This window comes from Aquarana catesbeiana, linkage group LG01 (assembly GCF_042186555.1).
Source record: "Aquarana catesbeiana isolate 2022-GZ linkage group LG01, ASM4218655v1, whole genome shotgun sequence".
Taxonomy (NCBI): domain Eukaryota; kingdom Metazoa; phylum Chordata; class Amphibia; order Anura; family Ranidae; genus Aquarana; species Aquarana catesbeiana.
The window spans coordinates 63,903,232-63,912,208 of NC_133324.1; the positions used below are offsets into that span (position 1 = coordinate 63,903,232).

General features: G+C 45.4%; 1 protein-coding gene across 1 annotated transcript in view; it reads right to left on the reverse strand.

Annotated features, from left to right (window-relative positions):
• Nucleotides 1-8,671, reverse strand: part of LOC141131807 (acyl-coenzyme A amino acid N-acyltransferase 1-like) — a 28,032-nt gene extending 19,361 nt beyond the window's left edge. The window contains exons 1-2 of the mRNA XM_073619514.1: nt 8,522-8,671; nt 1,495-1,635 (exon numbers count right to left, since the gene is read on the reverse strand). The gene's annotated coding sequence lies outside the window, so the exon portion shown is untranslated. The remainder of the gene's footprint in view (nt 1-1,494; nt 1,636-8,521) is intronic.
• Between the last annotated feature and the right edge of the window lie 306 nt (nt 8,672-8,977).

Consider the following 8,977-nt stretch of genomic DNA (forward strand, 5'->3'; position numbering starts at 1 on the left):
GGGATGAGGTGGCAACCATAATTCACACCAAGCTGTGGGAAGCCATGCAAGTTCAGCTGAATGTCAATGGAAATCCCACCCCGAAATCGCAAAAAGTAGTGCAGAAACAACTTTTTGAAATTGGTGCGGCGCCGCAAATGCAGCGTCGCACCGATTAGGAAGGTGCCATTGCCGCCGATTTGACATGCGATTGGACGTGTCCAATCGCATGTCAAAACGCACCGATGTGAACCAGGGTTTTAGCGCCTGTAAATCGGCTGAAAAGCGCCTCTCATGCCTCCCCAGTGTGAAAGCCTGAGTGCTTTCACACTAGGGCGGTGCGCTTGCACGACGGGAAAAAAAAAGTCCTGCAAGCTGCCTCTTTGTGGTGGTGTATACACCGCTCCCGCACCGCCCCTTCCCATTGAGAAGAATGGGCAGCGCTGCCGAAGCGCCTGCAAAGCGCTTTGGCAGCGCCGCAACACGGGCGCTATTAAGCCTTTCCTCGGCCGCTAGCGGGGGTGGAAAGCACCCGGCCTAACGGCAGAATAGCGCCGATATAACAGCGGTAAAGCGCCGCTAAAACTATCGGCGCTTTAGCGCTAACGCTCACACCGCCCCGGTGTGAAAGGGGGTCTAATACAAACTTGCATGTTAAAATTGCCTCCGTTGTGGAAAAAAATTTAAAAATGTGCAAATTCATTCAGTAGCAAGCAGAGGTGTGCACAAGGGGTGTGCCGGGGCACACCCTAATCACCCCGTGCAGCACAGATTTCCCCTGCTGATATTTCACCAAAGCCCCCCCCCCAATGGGGAATGGGGCTCCTAGGAAAACTGTAAAAAAATAATACAAAAATAAAGTAATAAAAATAAAACTACAGACACCCACCTCTGCCCTACTAACAACTAACTGTGTGTATATATTATGCATAATATATATATATATATATATATATATATATATATATATATATATATATACACACACCCTCTCACATGTTTGAGCTTTGGGGCGCACACCCTAATGTAATGGGCTGCGCACATCTATGGTAGCGAGGCCTTTTGTTGCAGCATTTATGAACCATGCCCATAGAGTTATGTATGCAGAGAAGGCTACACACTACGGAAGCAGGGTTGCCAACCTCCCGCACCATTTTTTTTACTGACAAAACATGGCAAATTTACTGGCGGAGCACCTTTTTTACTGACAAAATTGAGAAATTACAGAACTCCTATTGAAAACTAACACAGTCAATTTTTTTGAACAGCATAAACATGATATGGAAACACTGACAATACCTATAACAAAGTATTTTGCTTGATTTACACTTAAAAAGTCAACACAGCATGAAATGATCAGCCCCCGATATTTACTGGCAGTTGTAAAAAAAAAAATCGCAGATTTTTACAAACTGTCAGTAAATTTACTGGTGGCTGGCAACCCTGATAGGAAGTGTACTGGCAGTCATGGTAAACACACTGCTCTCCAAATAAAAAAACAAAACCTCATCTGACCTTGTGATATTTTACATTCGATCTGAGGGCCACAGCGGAAATATTTCTATTGCTCAGCCTGCAATCAGTAACACACAGTCGCAGAATCCTGACACCGTGTCCTGTGTTCCCGGAGAGAAGAAATTCTTCAGGCTGCAAGAACTGGAGAAGAGAAGGGCGACGTTACAACATAGGCCTGGCAGAGTGACAACATAGGCCAGGGATTGTATTTAAAGGGAACCCGGCTCTAAAATTATTAGAACACCTGAACAATGCCAAACAGAACAGTTTACCCAAAATGTTTCTAAATCAGGGAGATCTGCAAATAATTTACTGAGGATTGTTGAAAAAAAGCTGCTTAAAAAAGCTGCTACAAAAAAAAGCTGCTTAACCGCTTCAATACCGAGCACTTTCACCGCCTTCCTGCCCAGGCCAATTTTCAGCTTTCAGCGCTGTCACACTTTCAATGACATTTTTATCATTTTTTTTTTAATTTCACACAAATAGAGCTTTCTTTAAGGCTATGTTTCCACTATTGCGTCCCCAAAGTCACGCGATTTACACTGCGACTTTGCTATGCGATTTGTGATGCGATGTCATGCGACCGGTGAAAACATGGGAGAACAAGTCGCACCGATGTCGGAACAAAGTAGTGCAAAAACCTTTTTTTTGGAGTCGCTGCGACTTGAGTCGCACCAATTAGAACTGGGACCATTGAAATACATGGGTTTTGACTTGTCATGTGACTTCACATGTGTCAAATCGCACAACAACACGCAGTAGTGGAAACAGAGCCTTAGTGGTAATTTAATCATTTTTTGCTTAAAACACATATATATATATATATATATATATATATATATATATATATATATATTAACCACTTAAGAACTAAAAGGATTTGCCCCCTTAATGACCAGGCCATTTTTTTAGATACGGCACTACGTCGCTTTAACTGACAATTGCGCAGTCGTGCGACATTGTACCCAAACAAAATGTATGTCCTTTTTTCCCACAAATAGAGCTTTTTTTTTGGTGGTATTTGATCACCTCTGCGGTTTTTATTTTTGTGCTATAAACAAAAACTAAGCGTCAATTTTGAAAAAAAAAAAAAATATATATATATATAGATCTATATAGATCTATATATATATCTATAGATATATATTTACTTTTTGCTATAGTAAATATCCAAAAAAAACAAAACAAATGTTTTCATCAGTTTAGGCCAATATGTATTCTTCTACATATTTTTGGTAAAAAAAATCGTAATACGCGTATATTGATTGGTTTGCCCAAAAGTTACAGCATCTACAAAATAGGGGATAGATTTATGGAATTTTTATTATTTATTTATTTTTATTAGTAATGTGCGATTTTTAGCAGGACTGCGACATTGCGGCAGACAGATCGGACACTTTTGACACTTTTTTGGGACCATTGACATACAGCGATCAGAGCTAAAAATAGCCACTGATTATTGTATAAATATCACTGGCAGGGAAGGGGTTAACACTAGGGGGCGATCAAGGGGTTAAGTGTTCCCTAGGGAGGTGTTTCTAACTGTGGGGGGAGTGTACTGACTGAAGGAGGAGAGAGATCGCTGTTCCTGATCACTAGGAACAGCAGATCTCTCTCTACTCCCCTGTCAGAAAGGGGATCTGTCTGTATACATACACAGATCACCATTCTGGCTCCCCGTGGACCGATCGCGGGGGGCGCGCGCCCCCTATAGCCCTTAAAGTGGCCGCCGTACAGCTACGGCGATTTCCGCAGGGGAGCCAACCTGCCGCCGTATAACTAAGGCGGCTGGTCAGCAAGTAGTTAAAAACTTTTTTTTAGTTTCTGCCAGTAAGTTTTGTAAATAAGTAATTTTTCTCCTTCACTGATGGGCACTGATGAGGCGGCCCTGATGGGCACTGACGAGGAAGCACTAATATGCTGCACTGATGGGCACTAATATGTGGCGCTGATAGGCGGCACATATAGGCACCATTGATGAGCACTGAAAGGCAGCACTGACTGGCATCACTGATCGGCACTGATTGGTGTCACTGATGGGAACTGCACTGATGATCCGTGCCCTGATTACCTGTACAGGTCTCCCCTGTGAGGAGATGCTACTGATCGGCTCTCCTCTCCTCACACTCGGTCTGTCAGTGTAAGGCGATGAGAGCCGATAAATGGCACTTCCGTGTTTGCATGTGATTGTCTGTGATTGCGCTCTGCGCCCCCGCATGAGAGTGATGACACTGGGGCGACGTCATACGTCATCCTTCCAGAACAAGAGGGGAGCCCGCCCGCTGTCATTTTACTATACGGCGGGCAGGGGGTGGTTAAATGGGTATGGGCCCCTTGTGGGTAGGGTGCAGAAAGTGCAGCAACAATAATGCCGCACAGTTGCGTCTAACAGAAAACTTGTATTGAAGTGATTCAGCAACAATTCACAACGAACCCGGTGGGACATCTATGCGGCCAGGTTCACTCGCAGTTTCTTGTGTCGTGAAGAGGTAGGTTCCACCTGAACCAACAGCGTCTGTTGCGAGGGGACAAAATGCGGCCTAGCTGTCTCATGTCCAATCAGGAAGATATACAGAACAGATGCGACCCTACGCTTTCCCTCCTCGTCAGGAACCTTTCCCTAATGCTATTACTGTCCCTCACGAACAGGGTACCTGTCCTTACTCTACCAACTCGCCCAAAAGGGTGCCAAACCTGGGAGCCAGGGCCTTAAAAAGGCTCTGCCTGACCTAATGCCCCGTACACACGATCGGGAAGTCCGATTTGAGCTTTTGGTCTGAAATTCCGACCGTGTGTATGCTCCATCGGATTTTTGCTGGCGGAATTTCTGCCAGCAAAAGATTGAAAGCAGGTTCTCTATTTTTCCGTCGGAAAAAGTTCCTATCGAAAATTCCGTTCGTCTGTATGCAATTCCGACGCACAAAAATGTGCGTCGGAAATTGCTTCCCTTTTCTAGTGCCGTCGTACATGTTGTACGTCACCGCGTTCTTGGTGGTCGAAAGTTCAGAGAACTTTTGTGTGACCGTGTGTATGCAAGCCAAGCTTGAGTGGAATTCCAAAGGAAAAATCATCCAAGGTTTTTCCAACGAAAATTCCGATTGTGTGTACAGGGCATAAGATTGTTGTCAGAGTCACATGGGGCTACAGCATCCAATCAGATCACTTCCGCAATGGCCCAGGAAACCATAGAGGGATAGGGTTGCCACCTTTTCTTCCAGCCAAACCCAAACACTTTAGCAGCACATGGCAATTTTTTTAAATTTATTTTTTTAAGGGGGAACGGTGTGGAACTCTGATGTTAGGGGGTTTCACCAAAGCTTACATCAGAATTGTTAGCCTTCCCCCTTAAATCAGGGTTTCCAAAGCCCCCCCTTACATCAGAGTCCACAGAGCACCCCTTACATCAGATTTCACAGAGTCTCCCTTACCATAGTGCGCTCACTCACTCAGAGGCAAGCGAGAGAAGGGAGGAAGGCGGCCTATGCACATGGCGGTTGTGGTACTTGGTTAGTTGGGGAGCATACTGTAGGTGTGTGCAACCCAGGCAGCAGAGGGAATCTGCACTACACTGGGTGATTAGAATGTGCCCAGGCACACCTAAGTTGGGGGACCACAGTCCAGTCTGAATAATGTGTCCGGGTTTCAGGGAGTCTGAATCCTGGACACATGAATCAAAACCCAGTCTGTCCGGGGTGAATCCCAGACGGGTGGCAACCCTATAGAGGGACCATGTTCCTTAAGACGTCCTCTCTATCTGCAGTGCCTATACCCTTACCAGGTCGCCGTTGTTGGGAGTGAGTGAAGCCTGCACAGATTCAAGTGAGACCCGTAGGAGAGAATAGACAGAGGGGATGCATGACTATGGGAGGAACAGGGGTCAGGGAAGGTCAGTCAGGTCAGTGGTGGGGGCATAGGTTTAGCTCTTACCTGATTGGAGGTAGAAGTCAGAGGGGGCAGGGTCCAGAGGTTGGGGTCCGGTGTAGGGGTGGATTCTGTATCATTCAGAGAAGTTTGGAGAGGTGACGAATCCTTTAGTCGTGTCAGATCCAGACACAAATGCAGTCAGATCCAGAATAGCCAGGTCAACAGAATTTGACTCCTTGATTAAGTAAAGGAGTACAGTATGTTCACTTTGCAAAATTAATATTAGCCTAATGAATGAGGTGAAGCTATGCAGATGTCAATCATCCATTCACTGGGCAAAGCTGTCCACCACAGAAGTGAATAAGCAGTCACCGAGTACAGCCACTGGGAAAAGCAGTCCACCATAATGGTTGACCACCAGACCAAGCTGTCTGTCATAGAATTGAATTGAATTGGCGTTCACCAGGCCAAGCTGTCCACCATAGAAGTGAATCAGTGGCTGATGGGTCAACTGTCAAGGAGTTCTTACTTGCACAGAGCATAACATTGACCACTGATATGTAGTTATTAATCACTGACTACTGATGCTGCCATGTTCTTCCCTCTACTGACCCTTGGGTATTTTTCCTAGCACTGAAGCAATTTTTCTTCCCTCTGTTGCAGGGGTATTTTCGACTAATTTAGGACATGTGTTGATGGGCTATGGGCTGGTGTTGATGGCATCACTTTGGGTTCTTTCACACTGACGGACGATCTGCAGTTTTACCACCCCCCCCCCAAGGCCACCCACCAGACCAGAGTACTAAAATTATTACAGCTGTGCACATGCAGCAGCAAAATAATTCAGGTTGCAGAGTTTGATGGGAGCACCACCTGTCAAACTTGCCCTTTGAGATCAATGGGGCCGCACCACACCCGTGAACCAAACAGGCTCTTGCATACCTTCCAGCTGCTGCTATACCACCCTCTAAAAAAGTGATCCACCATGCCTACCTTTGGTATTCTGAAGAGAAAGACATTTATTCTTATGTGTCTTTTAGACACTAATTCTAAATGGGAGCAACCTTTTATTATTAATCAGCTAATGCACTTGCAGGGTCTGAATCCCTTTACAAATAAACCCTTTAGGGGTAATACATCGAAACTGAAATTTTTGTTGCAGAGGATGCCCAAAATCTGACTTGTGTCTTAGGGCAGACTTCTGGGAAAATCAGTGAGCCAATCGCACAAGCAGGAAATGACATATCTGGGGGTCTTTTGTACACCATCTGTGTACAGCACGCCTCCAGGTAGTCATATTGCATTTTACAGAAAATGACGGTGGCTGCAATTTGAAAAGGAAAGGTCATTTTTAATAACATTGAATTACAATATGGCTTGTGTTGCACTTGTATACGCTACATTATTTTTATATTTTATTTGTGATATTGTTTTCCCCACAAAAGTGACGTTGCCCTTTAACTTCTTTCCGACCAGCCGCCGTCATTATACGGCGGCAGGTCGGCTTGTTCCCGCAAATCGCTGTAGCTGTATGTCGCTCGTCTAACTCACTTTTGAGGGCGTGCACGTGGGAGCCAATCTGCGGGGGCCGGCGGACTCAATGTCCGCCGGCCATTCGCAATCATTCCCTGCATAAACAAGGCAAATCTCCGTTCTGACAGGGGAGATCACACAGATCCTGTCTTTCCGCTATGCAGGAAGATGGATCTGTGCGTTTCCCCAGTCACACCGCCCCCCATACAGTTAGAAGACACAGACAGGGAACACATTTAACCCTTTGATCGCCTCTGTTAACCCCTTCCCTGCCAGTGTCATTAGTATAATAACAGTGCATATTTTTAGCACCGACCACTGTAATGTCACTGGTTCACAAAAAAAGTGTCAAAAATGTCAGCATGTTGCAGTCCCGCTAAAAATCACTGATCGCCGCCATTACTACCGGTAGTAAAAAATAAATATAATAACAATGCCATAAATCTATCCCCTATTTTGTAGACGCTATAACTTTTGTGCAAACAAATCAATATACGCTTATTGGGATTTTATTTTTAGACCAAAAATATGTAGCAGAATACATATCAGCTTAAACTGATGAATAAATTCGTTTTTTGTTTTGTTTGGAAATGTTTTATAGCAGAAAAAAAAACAGTAAAAAATTCTCTTCAAAATTGTCGCTTTTTTTGTTTATAGCGCAAAAAATAAAACTGCAGAGGTGATCAAATACCAGCAAAAGAAAGCTCTATAGGTGGGGGGAAAAAAAAAAACGGACATCAATACGTCGCACAACCGCGCAATTGTCAGTTAAAGCAACGCAGTGCCAAAAAAAATGGCCTGGTCAGCAAGTGGGTAAATCCTTCCGGGGCCGAAGTTGTTAAATGTCAGTGGATTGGTGAAAGTCACATTCACCGATTTGAAAATATTCCCCTAAAAGTTTCAGGGCTCGTTCACACCAGATCGCGGGTGCCAGGAGCCCATGTTCTGTGTGCGTTTCCCAAAAGCAAAAGCAGTGCGTTAGCCTGCACCGGATCGCATGGTGTAAAAAACGACCATGCGATCCGGTTGCAGCGAGTTTCCAAAAGTAGTGCATGCACTACTTTTGGTGCAATGCAGTGTGATTTGAACCCCTTCAAATGAAGGGGCTCAAATTGCACTGCACTGAATCGCATGTGAACTGCGCTGCCCATTCCTGTGCGATTCATAGTGTGAACCTAGGCTTAACCATGCAAAAGTCCCTGGAATGAATTCACAAGGGGCAAGTATGACACTGCTACTTTCACACTGGGGTGGTGGGTGCGTCGGCGGTAAAACGCAGCTATTTTTGGCAGCAATTTACCGCCAATTTCGCAGCGCTATACGGCATCTAGTGGGGTGCTTTTACCCCCCCCCCCGCTAGCCGCTTAGAAAGGGTTAAAACCACCGCAAAGCGCTGTTGCAGCAGCGCTATGCCGGCGGTATAGCCGCGCTGCCCCATTGATTCCAAAGATGCTGCTTGCAGTACTTTTTTTAACGTCCTGCAAGCGCACCGCTCCAGTGTGAAAGCCCTCGGGCTTTCACACTGGAGGGACAGGAGCGGCTCTATTATTTTTAGCACTGTAGCGCCTGTAAAGCGCCCCAGTGTGAGAGGGGTCTAATAAAAACATCAAATACAAAACTTCCAACTAACCTGCTTTGTGTGTGCGGCACATCAAGAATACAATCGCCTGGAATGTGCAGGGAGAAGCAGATGACAGAACAGTGAGGGATCTATAACCTGCAGGGTAAAGGGCACTGCACGCCTTGTGCTCCAAGGACAGGCAGGTACAAAGAGCCATCCACTGCAGTTATGAAAGAGGAACTCCTGGAACGTATTTAAATATACAAGGTCTTTCCAACAGGTGGCCAGGGGACCGTATAGTAAGGTGGTGGAGCTGCGGTTTTCCGTCCACCAGAACTGTCACAATACTGCCAGACAGGGCTCGATTCGCTATATTTTTAATTTAGGGGGGAAAAAAAAAAGAAGAAGTTTGACAGGCTGCACTGCCTGTCAAAGTTGCCAATTGAGTTCAATGGAGCCATACTGCAATCACGAAGGAAACGCTCAGCTTGCAGTTGCTGCACAGTCCCACAATATAAGCTTGCC